The following is a 17,335-nucleotide window of genomic DNA, read 5'->3' on the forward strand; positions in this document are numbered from 1 at the left end:
CCTTCTGTGTTGATAGTGTATTTGGGGTTTGTATGCGTTCGCGTACGTTTGTGTGGATAGTTTATTTGGGGTTTGTATTATCTCCCTTCTGTGTTGATAGTGTATTTGGGGTTTGTATGCGTTCGCGTACGTTTGTGTGGATAGTTTTTTGGGGTTTGTATTATCTCCCTTCTGTGTTGATAGTGTATTTGGGGTTTGTATGCGTTCGCGTACGTTTGTGTGGATGGTTTATTTGGGGTTTGTATTATCTCCCTTCTGTGTTGATAGTATCTTTGGGGTTTGTTTTTTCCTCTTCCCTCCGTGTGTGTGTGTGTGTGTGTGTGTGTGTGTGTGTGTGTTCGCGTACGTTGTGTAGATCGTATATTTGGTTGTTTTTTCTTCTTCCTCCCGAGTGTGGATAGCATATTTGGAGTTTGTATGCGTTAGCGACGTTGTGTGGATAGTATATTTTGGGTTTGTATGCGTTCGCGTACGTTTGTGTGGATAGTTTATTTGGGGTTTGTATTATCTCCTTCTGTGTTGATAGTATATTTGGGGTTTGTATGCGTTCGCGTACGTTTGTGTGGATAGTTTATTTGGGGTTTGTATTATCTCCCTTCTGTGTTGATAGTATATTTGGGTTTATTTTTTCCTCTTCTCTGTGTGTGTGTGTGTGTGTTTGTGTGTGTGTTCGCGTACGTTGTGTAGATCGTATATTTGGTTGTTGTTTTTTTTCTTCCTCCCGAGTGTGGATAGTATATTTGGGGTTTGTTTTTTCCTCTTGCCTCTGTGTGTGTGTGTGAGTGTGTCTGCGCGCGTATGTTGTGTGTGTGTGCGTGTGTGTGTGTGTGTGTGTGTGTGTATTGGTCTCTGTTTGTCCCTATAAAACTCACTTTATCCCTATCAGATACACTCTACCTACCTACCTACAGTAGCGCGTATTCAGGTCAGCCATTTGCAACACTGTTGCCGTTTATCCCTAGTGTTCAGTACAGTGACGTCACTGACGCTGGAAATTTTGAGACTATAAATATCTACTTGGGGATTTCCACTTTTTGTAGCTATACATATATACTGGAATTCATAAACAGGAACGTCACTCAAGCTGAGGCTATAAAAAGATAGTGGGATTTTCCAAAGGAAAAACCCACAAGTTGGAGCTATAAATAGATAGTGGGATTTTATAGGAATTTCAGCTGATTATAGATACATAGGTATTTATTCACGATCGTCACAGAAGTTGATATTGTAAGTAGTTACTAATTTTATCCATTTTAGTCTAAACCATTGTAACTTAATTTTCGGGGATATGTTTTTTTTCCTTTAAATTCTGGGACAATTCCGTCATTTTAGCGTTACTTTTAGTCACATCCATTTTGTCGTTGTGCATTTCCTTGATTATAGCTATTTATAGCATCATTACAATTATGCAAATTTTTGAACACCCCAGCAAGATTTCAGGTCTTGGTAATGCTTTATATAAAAATCTCACGCTTGTACTAGTGTATGTATGTTTCTGTCTCTGTTGTGTTTGACCCTCTACCATCATTGTCCCTAGACAATCCCACCATGTTCAATTCCCCTTGACGCTATACAGACCTACCATGTTCAATTTCCATATGTTAAATTCCCCTAGTCCCTAGATAGACCCACACTCTATTCCCATGTTCAATTTCCCTTGACGCTATAAAGTCCCACCCTGTTTAAATTCCTTTGACGCTAAACCGTCCCACGATTTTTCTCCATGTTAATTTCCCTTGTCGCTAATCTGACCCACGATTTTTCTCCATGTTAAATTTCCCTTGACGCTAATCTGTCCCAGGGGTCTCTGTAATGCTAATTCCCATTGACGCTAATGTATCCCACCTTACTACTCTCGACTTCGAGGCATCCCAATTTAATTTTCAACTTTTTTGTACTTTTAGGTTCAAACTGTCACTTAAACACGCTCATCCCAATTTATTTTATTTGTTACTTTTTTTTAGTTTTATCTTTAAAATTTCTTTTTATAACTCCTGTCTTAGGACAGGCAATCATATGACGGTCTTTGTATCCCGGCTGCAAAGCAAGAGGTCACGAGTTCTAAGTTCGCGGCGGCATCCCAACCTCTGATTTCTTTTATGCATTTTTATGTTCAAACTCTTTTAAACTCGCTCATCCCAAGTCGTTTAAACTTTATTTCACCTTTTCTTATTCCCGCAAACATTTGTCTATATGTGTGTCCCGGCTGCAAAACAAAAGCCATAAACTCGCGGCGGCATCCAAATTTGTTTTTCTTTTTCTTTTTTTATTATGTTCAAGCTTTCTTTTAAATTCACTCATCCCAGTTTGTTTTCTTCTTTACTTGTATTCTATTCCCGTCTAGGACCGACAATTAACTAATATATATATATATATATATATATATATATATATATATAAATACTATCATACAGATTAGAGATCTACTAAGATTTGAACTCAGATCAGCTGGTAAATATAACGTCTGCTGCTAGAAATTGGCTGATTACTCGGACTGAGAAATATCTCCTAAAGGCTGACCCATCATAATCTAAAAATAATGATAAGATTTTAATCAGACTATAAAAAATGACTCAAATACAAGTAGTTCATTCCCTGTGTTTATCACAATACGTAACGCATTCAGTCTGCCTAACGCTGAAACGGTTGTAATATTTTATAAATTCTACTCACAACAAATTTTACTCATACACCGCTGCATTTTAAAATATATTTAGATAATGTCTGAATAAATGTTATAAATATATTTTTGAGTCCGTATTCTCTTACATAAAAGTTTATGTACTGTGTCGAATCCATAAAGCTGCTTACATGCAAGGAGAAAGTGAGTAAGACATGTCACCTACTCCCTCCCCCCCCCCCGGGAAAAAATTTAAATTACCAGACAGATATCGGACAACTCACTGTGCTGCTTTGTAAACGTGAAATGACAAAATTAGTAGTTCATGTTCCACATATATAATATTGTCTTCTATCATACCTTCAGGATTTTACAACACTGGAAAAGAAATCCAATCTACTCATATTGCCTGGCCGATACGGTTGACCGCATCTAAAATAAGATAAATAATTCAAATATTAGTATTACATTTCGAATGGATCGCTTTGTATAAAAAGAACATATAATATTAATTTACATATAAACGATTTGGGGTAAAAATAACTTGAAAATGTTTTGTTCCCACCAAGGTGAAATAGCACTACTATAGTAATATGCACTACTGCCATGACAGCTAAACAAAACACCTGAAATATCTAGTTTGAAATATTGTATTCGGCTTACAAACTTGAAATAAAATGTACTATCCAATGCAATGTACAGCATACATCTATAATCCAATGAAAATTAACAAACAAGACCTATCATCAGTGTATTCTTTGTGACAAGATCAAAATTGTTAAGACAAAAATAATCTAAAACTACCATCTCTACGTTTCTGGAAGCAAACATGAGAACTATATAATTCTAACCATAGATGTGCAAGTGTCTGAGGCAAGCACCTCTACATGAAACCTTTAATTTTCCATAATTATCGGTTTTACTGATTGCGCCATTTCATCATATGGTGGTTTCCCCCGCATAATATAATAGGTTTTGATATATGCTCTTTGTTTTATGCTGAAGCACTTAGAGCACCCTCCTTGATATATTTGAAACTTATCTTTCTATACTCTATGCCTTATGTAATAACATTTTTAATATTAAAACGTAATATGAATGTTAAAAATTGATAATGCAATATCTGTACATTATCGAGTGGATTGCACGCAGGACCAAGGAACTCTTCCCAGTAAACCTCGCACATTGGCATCAGCAAATATTGGACCCATGGAGGTTCGTGTCTGATTGCGCCTTAATTATTTTCCATTTTCTCTGGACGCCCTCAATATTAACTATATAGACCAACAGTTGACACCTTTACGTCTGTACGGAAGAGCCACACTAGCAGATAATTTCACTTCATTGCGATTTGTTATCAGTTTGTTCTGGAACGAATCCAATGATATATTTCGCACTGAAATCACAGACCATTCCTTCAGCAATTTAATCGTTGTTTTATTTATTTTATTTTTATTTTTATATTTTTTCACAAGATACCACTATGAAAACCTTGCGTATGATTGAAATCTTGTCTGTAATGATACGGGACACAACTTTCTTCAAGTGCATAGCGCGTTTGTGAATTTGACAAATATGCAGAGTTAACAAATCATATACCATGCGATATATTCGCACTGACAACGCTTGTTTGTTCTTTCAGTATTCAGCCACCAGCGCCAGCGGTCAGTGTACTACATAAACCAAATCAATAAGGATCAATTAATTGCTCGTGTGCCTAAACACAGGCAATAGTCTCTTATGAAAGACAATAGCATTATAACCAGAATCGAGCTGATTGTTTCATTGCAATGAGCAAATTAGAGATGAAACCAGTTTAACAGACACATATTGAATGATGTGACACTCATTGATACTTTAAAAGCTACAGTAACAAAGAGACAACAGTTTGTACCTATTTTAAACCAGCTAATTAGGTGTTTCCTTTATAATGTTTTGAACAGTTCTACCCGCATGTTGAATTTCCTTCCATATAATTGTCAGCAAATATTCAATAAACAATTGATGTCTATATGAGCTGACTGAAAGAAATTAATGCATGGTAATTTCATTGCTACATTATTTTTGTCTATAAGCCGATAATCATGAAAAATAAAAGGTTCGACGTGAAGTTTCCTCCTAAAATGCTTGCACAGTAATGTTCACGATTTCGTAATTTTCCTGTTTGTGTAGGTATGTCCGAGTTCTGTCTTCTAATATGTGCTTCATAGCTGTTGGTTTCACGCAAGTGAATACATAGGCTATTTTAAGATTGGAAGTTCGATTAAGAAGTAACTAAATTTCTTGGTGTAGATGTAGATATAAATTTTGAGATTCTGAGTAGATGCCATGATTTACGAAACTGCCAGTATGACCAAAAATATGAGGTACAAAAAGATACATTTAGTTCTTAATGTCTATAAACCAGCAAAAGACAAACGAACACAGAAAATGTTGCAAACATTTTCTCACAAGGAGTTACTTTTTTTTATTTTCCTGTATACTTCTGAAATGAACATGTGATATATTCGAGAAAAATAAAAGTACAATTGCCATCAAACTGAAATAAACGTAAATATTTTCAACTTTTCTTTTGTGTACACTGTACGTACTTGACTGATCGTTTTAGTGAACTTTTATGGAAAGTATCCGCGATTCGACATCTTGTTAAAACTTGGATCAGGTTTGAAGGGTATATAAAAGTTTCTTGGATCAAATGTTGAATAGACTGCTTTATCAAGCGCCACCATAAATCAGTTGCAAGTGGGTCATTAACCGCATGACATAAAATGAATCGCACAAAACATGATATATGAAACAAAACAAACCCTTTAGGCAGGTTAACTTAACTGCGAATATGTGCACTGTTCAATTCAATATTTTACGATCCCATAATTCAGTTTAACCTGGAGATTTTACATGCTGGAATTAAGGAATGAGTGATTGACTGTGTGCATGACTTTTTATGGAAATTGCATCCTAAGATGGCATAGTAAACCATCACTGCAAATATAGTGTGCTTTGAATCACATAAATTAAGCAGAATAACCAGACACAAAAGCCTATTCACTTTTTACATTTCAGCTCGTTTCGTTGTTGATACAAAACTCATAAAGAAGTATAAATATTCTTTCTATTCGCATGATTTGTGATTCACCAATGAATAATTTATCTTAAAATATTCAAAACTGTTACAACGGATCTTGTTTAAAAAAATACTTACATCAAGAATCTCGTGCTATTAGTCATGATTGGCAAAGTGTGTAAATAGTATTAATCATACAAGTGTATATAGTATTAATCATACAAGTGTATATAGTATTAATCATACAATGTAAGACAATGACCCTAATATTCATGACAAAGACAGGCTAGTGTATTAATGCCAGCACAAATGGTGTTATGAAGTGTGTATTGACGGGAGAGTGGCCCAAAGCTCTCTCTTTTACAGACTGCTGTTTGATGATGTTGATGTAAAACTACGCATAGATGTTGCACATGTCTAATAGAGGCCCAATAACTTGATCATAAGAAAACCTTCCTAAATAATATAACTCTGAGTATGTAGGTTTTTGTACTGAATTATTCTTTGTTACTTAGTCATTTGTTTTATTTTATACCTTACCTTTATTTTATACCTTACAACGTATATATATATATATATATATATATATATATATATATATATATATATATATATATATATCTGTGTGTGTGTGTGTGTGTGTGTGTGTATATCTCTGTGTGTGTGTGTGTGTGTGCACATTTTCCTTGATATTTGTTCGCAAAAATCATATAACCAAATAAAATGTATATTGTAACTATGCACTATGATATGCTAGTACAGTAACGCTAATACATTATTTTCATTGACCCTGAACTAGAACATACATTCAATTCTCCTACAGGTTAAATTCAATACCTTGTGAAAACAATGCATTATATTAATCGTATTGAGTAGATAGTTAGGAGCTAAACTTGTAAAATATTCACATATAATTGTAAAACATATAAAGCGTTTATTTACAAAATCCTTCAACTATCAGGACATCATAACAAATGGAGAACAATCTATATTTTTGTATGGAACTCACAGTGTAAGGTACGAAATTACAAATTGCTCTAAACGAGCTTGTACCCGAGCATCTCTATACCTTTTTTGATACATGAACATTATTAGGATTGTTTCTTTTTCAAGATATTCGTTTGAACATGGTCAATGAAATCTATGCTTCTTTCTGTGGATTCATTGTTTCATCCCATTCGTCCTAGTTATACAGAGATGAAAGACATTTGGGTCAATCTGTTGGGATACATTCTGAAGGTACGCCCTGTCTGTACAATGCAGCCATCAATTCCCATTTGGTGTAAAATAATTTATTTACTGTTAAAAAATTATCTTCCCTGGTCCGTAATGAGTCTGTTTGGGACAGCGTGGTGCAAATGAATTTTAACAACACACTGAAAATTGTAATTGCAGATTTTTCATGAATTCTCTCAGACTCTACTCGACGTTTGCGAAACGGTCCGTGAAAACAAGGATGCATATGTTACCTGAAAATAAACTGTAAAATATGTACCTAAATGTTACCAAACGGACTTGAACTTCATTTCTTTTTACAATTCTGATGAAAAAGCTCTTCTCCTGGATGACTTTGAAGAACTTACAAAATTCAAACGGAGTCAGGTAGGCGCTTGTACGACTAAAATTGACCTCGATCAGCTCGAGCGATGGTGGCAACCAGCGAACATGTGTAAACTGAGGATGAATTAACAAGAATAACGTTCATTTAAGTTAATTTTATTTGGAAGTAACAATCAATAATTCGGAAACATAATGCATTTAGAAATACCTTCCCTACATTTCTGGTAGCGAAAATTCTACTTTTGTCACTATTATTTTCATTCAACAGCAGAAGTATGTTAAGAAATTACAAAAAAAAAAAAACCACTTGGTAAATCAAGAATTGATTTATAGGTGGATTTCACGTGAACGTCCGCCTCTTGAGATAATGGATAGTACCCGCGTAGTTAGTTGAGAAAGGAGCCCTTGTAAAATTATTGGAGTTTGACTACTTTGTGATACCTCCCCTTCCCAAACGACTCAAAACCGCCCTACCTTTAATTATATTATATTATATTATATTATATTATATTATATTATATTATATTATATTATATTATATTACATTATATTATATTATATTATACACGTCGTATTTGGTTTTAAAAAGAAAGATTGAACCTTGTAAGACTGGAATCAGTGACATTTCACTTGACAATCCTGAATCTTCATTGCTACATACAGACGTCTTGTTTAACTTATTCGTTCTTTTACCGTTGTACTCTTAGAAATGTTACGAATATCTAACACGTAACGGACTGATTTCGATTTCATTTGTTAATCATGAAATATTCCCTATATCAGAACGCGTAATTCCTAATACACAATCTTTTGCGCAAAACGCAACAAATTTGTTTTAATATCTGAAACAAATTACTGATATGTAATATTACTTTCAATTAAAATAAAATCGTGAAACTGAACAACAACCGGAGAGCCGAAACGATAGAATGCCAGATGTATGATCCAGACAGAACTATTATTTTTGTCTTCAGATAGTGATGATGTTTAAATGTTATAAAGGTGGAAAGTGAAAACAGTGGAACGAACGTTGGCCTTATTTACAGAATAAATAACTCCAAAGCACGCTTTAGATAGTTTCAAAAACCTACGAAAGATATTATGTTACTAGTACTTCCTCGGGTAACATATATTATTAAAGCGTTAATGCCAGCTTTAAGTCACTGTCCACACTCATGTAAAAAGTGTAGTATTGCTATTTGTTATCAAGTATTGAAGTTATGCATTGTTATTTTAATCCGATTCTAAATGAGCGCTTCAAACTCTGACCTCGATCAAATTCTTGGTAATATGATGAATGTATAGTTAGCACCTCCTTTCCGCTGAATTTTGTTAAATTAGCAACATGGATATTAATAAAACCACTGATTGGTCCACGTTCAAATCATAAAACATCTTCATTAGAAATGTAGTTTATGTTATGTAGATGTAAAACCAAATTGTGTATAAATAAATGGATTTTGGTTTTGCGGTCAATCGATAGTATTTTCGTCTTTCACAGCGGTGATAAATGTTAAATGATTGATGCTCATGAAACAGGGACAGTGGAAATCTGTTACACATTTCGGTTCTAGCTGAACTCGAATTCATGAATGTCAAATTCAGAGGCGACCACCTAACCATAGCGCCACCTCCGCCCCTGTAACAGTTGTAGACGGGTAAATTATAAGAGTAAAGGAGAAAGCGTATCCTATATTGATAACTTCATAATGTGCCTATTTATCTGGGTCGACAATCCAGGAACAAATGCAACCCAGAGCAAATAAACACCGATTGTTGCATTCTCTGTCCATTTCTCTTGTTCATAGTGGTTGAATTTACTTAGATTTCTGCCTGAATGTCTAAGTAGCGCCTTTTTGGAATATTTATGTTCCTTCCGGTTCTAAATAAAAGTGGCAATTCTGAAGTGAGTGAGTGATTTGGATTTTAACGTAGCTTTAACAATTTGTCAGTCATATCGCTACGATGTCTGCAGTGTGACAGTTTGTAATGATGTCTAGCAGACATGCAACATCATGACCGACCCAGTCACATTATCCTAACACCAGGCTGACCACTCCTAGCACTAACCTCTTAATGCCGAGCTTCAAGCAAGACAACTGCTAGTACCATTTTTTATAAATCTTTGATATGACTCGGCCGGGAGTCGAACCCGAGACATCCCACATCCTAGTCGGACGCTTTAACCACTAGGCCACCGGAGCGGTTAAAATATTTCAAAGAAAAGCAGAACCAATAATGCGCGAATGCATTCAGCAAAATGAGACTTCCTTGCAAGACATTCAACCACTTTCCCCGATTCAATTTCTTTTTTCTAAATGGAAAGAAATAAGTTATCATTACGCAGATCCGTGAACATGTTTAATTCAGTCAAAAGCTTTTCTTGCATGCAGAATACAAATATTTTTTCCACTAACATATATGGTATTTTGCTGTAATGGTCACTGAAAGACGTATGGGCCGGGGAGGGGGGAGGTGCTGAAGATGTTAAATTCTGCTATACTTATTACAACTGATACTTTCACGCGGAGGGAGCAATATTTATGTGACGTGGGGTATGAAAAGTCAACATATATTTTTGGTCAATCACACAATTCGGGTAAGATTAAGATTAAAAATTCTTAAAATCGGGTAAGGTTACGATTACAATTGTCTTCTTCAAATCATTATTGCATATATAATCGTGATAACTCTAAACTTAGAAATCAAGGGTTCCTGTCATGCAAATCTTAGTCCTAGTGCAAAACATGTATTTGTCTCTAATGATATACTTAAAAGCTGACTTTCTTTATTTATTTTTTAAAACTTCTCTTTAGAATGATTTAATACTAAAGAAAATAATATTTTTTTTAATATCAAAGGTTTCTCTATAAATAAAAAGAAACGTTGGTGATATAACATTTGACTTAAGAATAATGTTGGTCCTAAGTATCTTTGTTAAAACATTTTTTAATGAAAAGAACACCTTTTCCTTTAATAAAATAGAAAACTTAATTCTTAAAACTGTGTTTCCGTGTTATTGATACCAAGATTCGTGCAGTGTACGTGTTTCTTTGTAGAGACAATTTCTTGCCTTTTCTCCGGAAAGTCATTTTCTTGATTATGGTTGTTTGGATATTCCTTTCTAAGTAGGTAATTCCCAATTTCATTCAACTCTGACTCTTCCAGCTTTTACGCTTCATTTCGCCGACAGCCACATTACAGTCATATGTACCTAGATCAAAGACTTTAAAAACATTTTTGACCTGATCTCGCCCAAACTGCTCACAGCGAATTAACTGGATAAGCTTGTTCTCAACAAGTAACACGTGACCGTTTGAAACAACGCTTTCATAATTCTTTCAAATGTTCAAGTATTTTATGGATGAAAAGTAAAACTCATTAAAGGTGAAAGTAATAAAACAAGCGATATTAAGAAAACATGCTTTACACTTGAAAAAGCATTTCATGCGTCAAAAGTGTAATCAAAGCACGTTGATCGCTGTGACCAGTATCGAACTCTTTAAGGCCTTTAAAAAATTAAAATAAAATAAAAACTATAAAAAATAAAAAAATAAAAAAACACCACAATACGTGTGCATTTCATAGCCGTATGACTATTTTAGGAATGTGTTAAATACTATTTCATTTAAGGTGATTAATACTCGTGCTTGAACAGATTATGTCTCACACAAATGCATGTGCCAACTTTTTGAAAGGGAACACATCCTCATGTATTGATACACTTGTCCCTGTGTGTATTGGTGTGTGTGTGTGTGTGTGTGTGTGTGTGCGGTTAAATCAAATTTTGATTGTTCACTTTAATAAAGAAGAAGCACCATAACTAGTTTAAATGCTACATTGCTTTTTAAGTGTGCAAAGGTCAGGAAATTCCGGTCAACACTGAGGAGGTAATAATGTTTTAGTGTAAATCTTGTTAAATATGTAAAGGTTAGGCAAATCCGGTCAACACTGAGGAGGTAATAATGTCTTAGTGTAAATCTTGTTAAATATGTAAAGGTCAGGAAATTCCGGTCAACACTGAGGAGGTAATAATGTCTTAGTGTGGATCTTGTTAAATATGTAAAGGTCAGGAAATTCCGGTCAACACTGAGGAGGTAATAATGTCTTAGTGTGGATCTTTAAATAGAGCCCGTGGGATAAAGTAACCATGATCCAAGCGACACTAGGTTCTTCACCTTTTCAAGAGGTAAAACATTCAAAGTTGAAATGTGAGCCCCACGAGATTAGGAGAACGCCTTTCAACAGCTGGGACAGGTAGACCAACACGCTCTTTTCTACCTTTGTATTTCTGACCTTTGTATTTCTGACATTACTGGTGGTGGAGACCAACTGTTCGTGGCATGATTTATGATCGACCATTCAGGGTTTTGATCACGCGGATAATCGGATTCGTAACTATTATATTTATTTCGACTGCTCTTTGTATGCGGATGGGAAGTAATAGCTCTCTTCTTTGCAGACATGACATTAAATCCTTCAGAGCACCCACTTTTTTAGCGTTGATCCCTGTCACAACAAAACATACGTGTCTGAAATTTGTAATTCCTAACCCATGCATTGAAGGCAGCATCACCTTAAGGTAATAGGAACGTTAGCACCGTCCAAAGCATTAACCAGTTCCTAGTGATCTAGTTCTTGCTGTTTAGATGGCTTCCACGCATTGCTCTTACATTTGGGTAATCACAACCTGGATCGGTTCGTTCTCTTTAGTGAAGGTCAATGACGAGAAATCTTCACTATTTTATGCACATATAATACATCTTTTAAAGACAGACAATAGTAACACGCCTCTTTATGCACATAAGTCTAAAAGCAAAAGATGAATTACATTTTAATTTTAATAGTCGATCTTCTATTTAAGCATCTATTTTATAACTGAATATAGTGACATGTGAGTGATGAAATAGTCCAAATAACTCTTAAATTGAATAAATTCATTTTTCTCCAATCACTCCAGCATCAGTTACGTAGATACGTATATTCTAGAATAAATAGAAGTGGCTTTTTATTGCAAAAAGAACAAGCAAACGAAGAATCAACTTCATCTTCATTTTAAGTGAACGTTTTATTTCGAGCGCTTATTGTATGACCTAGTTTCATTTTACTAGCTAATGATGAAATGAACAACATAGAAGATACTCCTTTTTATCCTGGAATAATCACCTATGAAAGAGAAAGAAATATAGCTTGGTCTGAGGCACAACATTCTAACAATAGCGCATGCTAAAATTAGATCTACTTTGTTAATTTAAAGAAATATGTTTCCAAAGCCAAAGTCATTGACTGGAACTGGAATCTTACGCTTTCTTTCTTTGTATATTTTATTTCCTTAGCATTCTTCTTACATTTCCTTCTCTGACTTAATATATTTACAGCACCAATATTAGACTTTAATGGATATATGTATGTGTGGATTGATTGATGGATGGATTTATGAATGTAATAACGAATGTATGCATGAATTCATCCATGCTTATAAGACTGGATGGATCGAGAGATGAATGGTTTTATGTTTTTGTGTATGTTTGGGTGTATGTCATGAATGAAAACATAATGGGACGTTTTAGTTGCAAATTTCAAATTTTGCCAGTCAACTTTTGTCTTGATTTGTTGTTCTGTTTTCAAACACTTCTTTTGCTGAGGGCATTTACGTTTTACTCGTAAAAGTTATTTACTAATCGTCATCCGAGTTTCTATCTATCCATTTATTAATTGATCGATCCATCCATCTATCCATCCATCCATCCATCCATCCATTGACATCTTTGTTGTTTTCAGACCATTTTTCATTTAATGTTATTATTTATATGATTAGATGGACCTTATGAATAAGTGCATGCACTGATGTTCGTATGTCTGAATTCATGACAGTGAACAGTGAATGTGAATAGATACCAGCTAATGTGCATTACAGTATGAAAGGATCAGGTACGCAATACAACGATTTTGTTAATATTTGATTGAAGGTTATTCATTAAGTATTTGTTTTCTCTTAGACCCATTGAATAATATACAAATACCTGCAACAACAAAAGCATGTATGTATGTATGTATATATGTATGTATGTATGTATTTACGTACGTACGTACGTACGTATGTATGTATGAAAGCACGCTTGTGTGTGTCGCATGAATAAAGAAATCAAGGGATATTATTCAAAGTTGTTCAACCCCATGCTTTTTGTCAGGAGGCGTTGGTCAATAGTGACATTCGGAATTATAACAGACTGCTGACCCAAATGACTGCGGGCCCCGTCCGTATATAGATAAAATTATTACACTTGCTTGTAACAATTACTTGGCTAGTTCTCATTTTTTTTTTAAAAGAAGGAAATGTCTTGTATACGCACTACCAACGAAAGGATTTTTCTTCATTGTGCAGATGTTTCATCGCATTTACTGATTTACGTACAGACGTTGTTGCTTCTTGTTTTTGTTGTTATTTCTATGACAATTTGCTAACGAATGATTGCACAGACACAACATTATTCTCATCAAACTGAGACTCGGACTAAATGTTGATAAGGGAGGTAACGCTGTTGATTCGACTAAAATTACCATAAGGGAGGTAACGTTGTTGATTTTGCGCGTTACAACTGTTTTCTTTTTTCAAACGATCTCTTACACGTCTTATCTCAGTCATATACTTTTATTAAAACGCATCATCATCATCATCATCATCATCATCATGTTCTTGTTCTTATTGTTTTTCTTCTTTTTCACAGGATACAAGTCATGCCCATTTAAAAATGTTTTATAATTAGAGGACGACAATCATGTACGCTCCAGTTTAAGCCATTTACGCAACTGCTTGTTATGAGATTTGTTTTTTAAAATAAATGTTGTTCAATCATTTTGTTTACAAGAAAATCGCATGTAGTTAGGGCTAGCAAGCAAACAGTGATGTTATTCACCATCATGGGAGGGTGGGGTGCGTATTTCAAAATCAACCAAAGTTAAAAGCAGTCTTAAAATTTCACTACGTGGAGTGGAATTGGGATTCGCTTTAACTTCACAATCTATTCAAAATTTTCATTCAGTTCCTCCAGTTAGTTTATCAATAAAATGCTCTGAAATTATTATCTAGTAAATAAAAATCCTTAACTGCTTCGTTTGCGTTATATATATATATATATATATATACTAGTAATAATGATATAAGTTTGCAGTGATAGTCGCCATACATCAGGCGCGGTATCCATTTTCGATACAAGTCTGAGTAGCAATGAGAGCCGTCATGTTTCACAAAGGGGGAGGGGATGTCTTAAAAGCGCAGTAGAGATCATTAACGAAATTGAGTGAAATATGACAGTTTTATGCGAAATAGAATTGCAATATTTCCCTTTTGTAATACGTCTTTGAAAACAAAAAAAATACTTTATTCAGAATTATTGAAAACACTTTGCTTCAACCATTTATTATTAAGTATTTTAATTAATCCCTGTTACTATTATTTTAAAACGAAATATTTAAAATATTATGACATTACACCACATAACAGTTATCATTTTTCAGACTTTTTGTGTGAATGTAAATGATGCGAATTGTTCTCATAATTCCAATCTTAATCCAAAATAGAGTCGTTATTTATGTGTGTGTGTGTGTGTGTGTGTGTGTGTGTGTGTGTGTGTGTTATTAAAGATATCTTACAAGTAGCATAGTGGGACACTATAGGGCAAATGAGAACAAAAAAGGAAAAATAGAATATCCACTATGGGGAAAAATTTATAGGGCATATGAGAACAAAGAAGGAAAAACACCCTGATCCACTATATTGCACAAATGGGAATGGAACAAGAGAACTAGTGGGTCTGTTTACCAGTGGAGTTTGTATAGCGTCTGACGTCACGGTACGGGACATTGGTAACACTGTAGCAACTAGGGAAGGTGACGTCACATGACTGAGCAAAGAGCGGGGTGTACAGAGAGTATAGTTGTTGTTGTTATTGTTGTTGTTGTGGGGTTTAACGCCATTTTTCAGCACGATAGGGCTATACATGGCGGCCAGTATTAATGGTGGAGGAAGAACCCGGAAAACCCCGGAAAGAACCACCGACCCACGAGAAGCTACTGGCAAGCTTTCTCACATGCCCACATTGGCTGAATCTTAGACTCGAACCGCCGCAGACATAGGTGAGATGGCAGTGATCCGTAACGAAGAGCGCTTTAGACCACTCGGCCACTCGGGGCCCCCAGAGAGTATAGAGACAAGACTTACATTATACATAGACAATATTAAAAATAATTTTTTGTTTGTTTGGGAGTTAGGCAAGAAAGTCAATTTCTTTTCGAGTTATAGGAGGAGCCCTGGAAAGGGCCTTTGACTTCTTCTTCTATTTTCTCCATTTCTTCATCCATCCCCAGACCTTTCCCAAAATTCCTTTCTTCTTCCTCTTTTCATTTTCTGGTAACCAGTCAGGATGACCCATGGACCTAAACTTCTCCTGTATCTTGATCCAATTCTGACTGAATTTGTCAAAGGCCTCTTTCTTCTTTATTTTTTCCTTATCCTGTCTTTTTTGACTCCACTTTTCTTTAATCTTCTCCACTTCTACCTTAATCACCTTTCTTATTAATTCTTCACTCTTTTTCAGTTCATCCATACCCCTCTTCACATAGAACCACTCTGTCCAATACACTATATATTGTAGGAAGCACCGAACTTGGATGACATGATCCAGTGCTTCCTTCAAACTTCCTACTCTGACAAAAGGCTGGGCAATTAATCCTCTCAACTTATTAACTTCTTCTTCTATCATCCCTTCTATTAGATTCCTGGCTACCTTTAGACCTTTGAATTGACTGGTTACCAAGTCTTTGGTATCTCCATACCTCCATTCCTTTTCTATCCTTTCTATAACATATTCTCCATCCATCATCCAGAAATAGATATCTCTCAATTGATTGCATAAAGCAGACACTCGTGCCATCTTGTCTCGGTTATTCCGTAGAATGGCGCTAATGACGAACGCTATGCGTTTTTATATGTAAAGCACGGACGTGAAGGAAAACATCCCCTACTTTTCTCATATTATCTACTATCCACACACACACAGGTGAGGAGACAAATAACTAATCACAATATACTATTCACAAACGCGGAGAAGCCAAATTAAACCCAAAATATACTATCCACACACGGGAAGGAGCAAAATACACACCACAATCTACTATCCACACACGCGAAGAAGCCAAATTATAACCATAATCAACTATCCACACACGGGAGAAGCAAAAACAAACCCAATAATCTACTATTCACACACGAGGAGAAGCAAAATCCAACCCAAAATATACCATCCAAACACGCTGAGAATCTAAAGAAATCACCATAATCTACTATCCACACACGGGAGAAGCTTAAAAACCATACATTCTACTATCTACACAGACTTACTTCAGCGCTTACAAAACCCAATATTATAACATTCACACAAACTTACTCGAGCGCTTACAACGTATACACACACACACACACACACACACACACACACACACAGACAGAATCACACAGGAAACGAGTAAGTGTTTACAATCACACTACTCTACATTCACTCATTGGCAAATTCAATAGTCTTTCTTTCCCAGAGTTTTGGTTAGCCCTGAAAAGGGCTGTTTTTATGGAACTCCAGAGCCACCTGGTTAATGGTGGCACGTTCCAGGTCTGGTACCATAGACACAACGTCTACTCCAATCCCCTTTCCAATTTATTCTTGTCGTTGGAAGTGCTGAGGCAGGTTGATTCGCTTCATTATCCCAGTCTTCACTTTCAGGGATAGTGATGACTTCCCTCCTTCTATTCTGCAAACGAGGTTGTATTCTCACCTCTATTTCTGGACCAACAGGTCTCTGTGCTTGTTGTGTCGTTGGTGCTGGAAGTGCTTATGGCGGATTCCTTACCTCAGGTTTCACCCTACAATTAGGTTTCATCAAAAGATGATACCTGCTTGCTCTCTTCTTTTCCTCCTCCTCTTTTTTTCTTCTCTGCTCCTCTTCCTCTTTCATTCTTCCTTCTTCCACAATGGCCTCCGCTGCCAGATCATTCAAGAGGCGCGTAGAGTATTCCAGATGCAACTGGAGTTCCAAAA

The sequence above is a fragment of the Sinohyriopsis cumingii genome, chromosome 14 (genome assembly GCF_028554795.1).
Source record: "Sinohyriopsis cumingii isolate HCF-2022 chromosome 14, ASM2855479v2, whole genome shotgun sequence".
In the NCBI taxonomy this organism is placed as follows: domain Eukaryota; kingdom Metazoa; phylum Mollusca; class Bivalvia; order Unionida; family Unionidae; genus Sinohyriopsis; species Sinohyriopsis cumingii.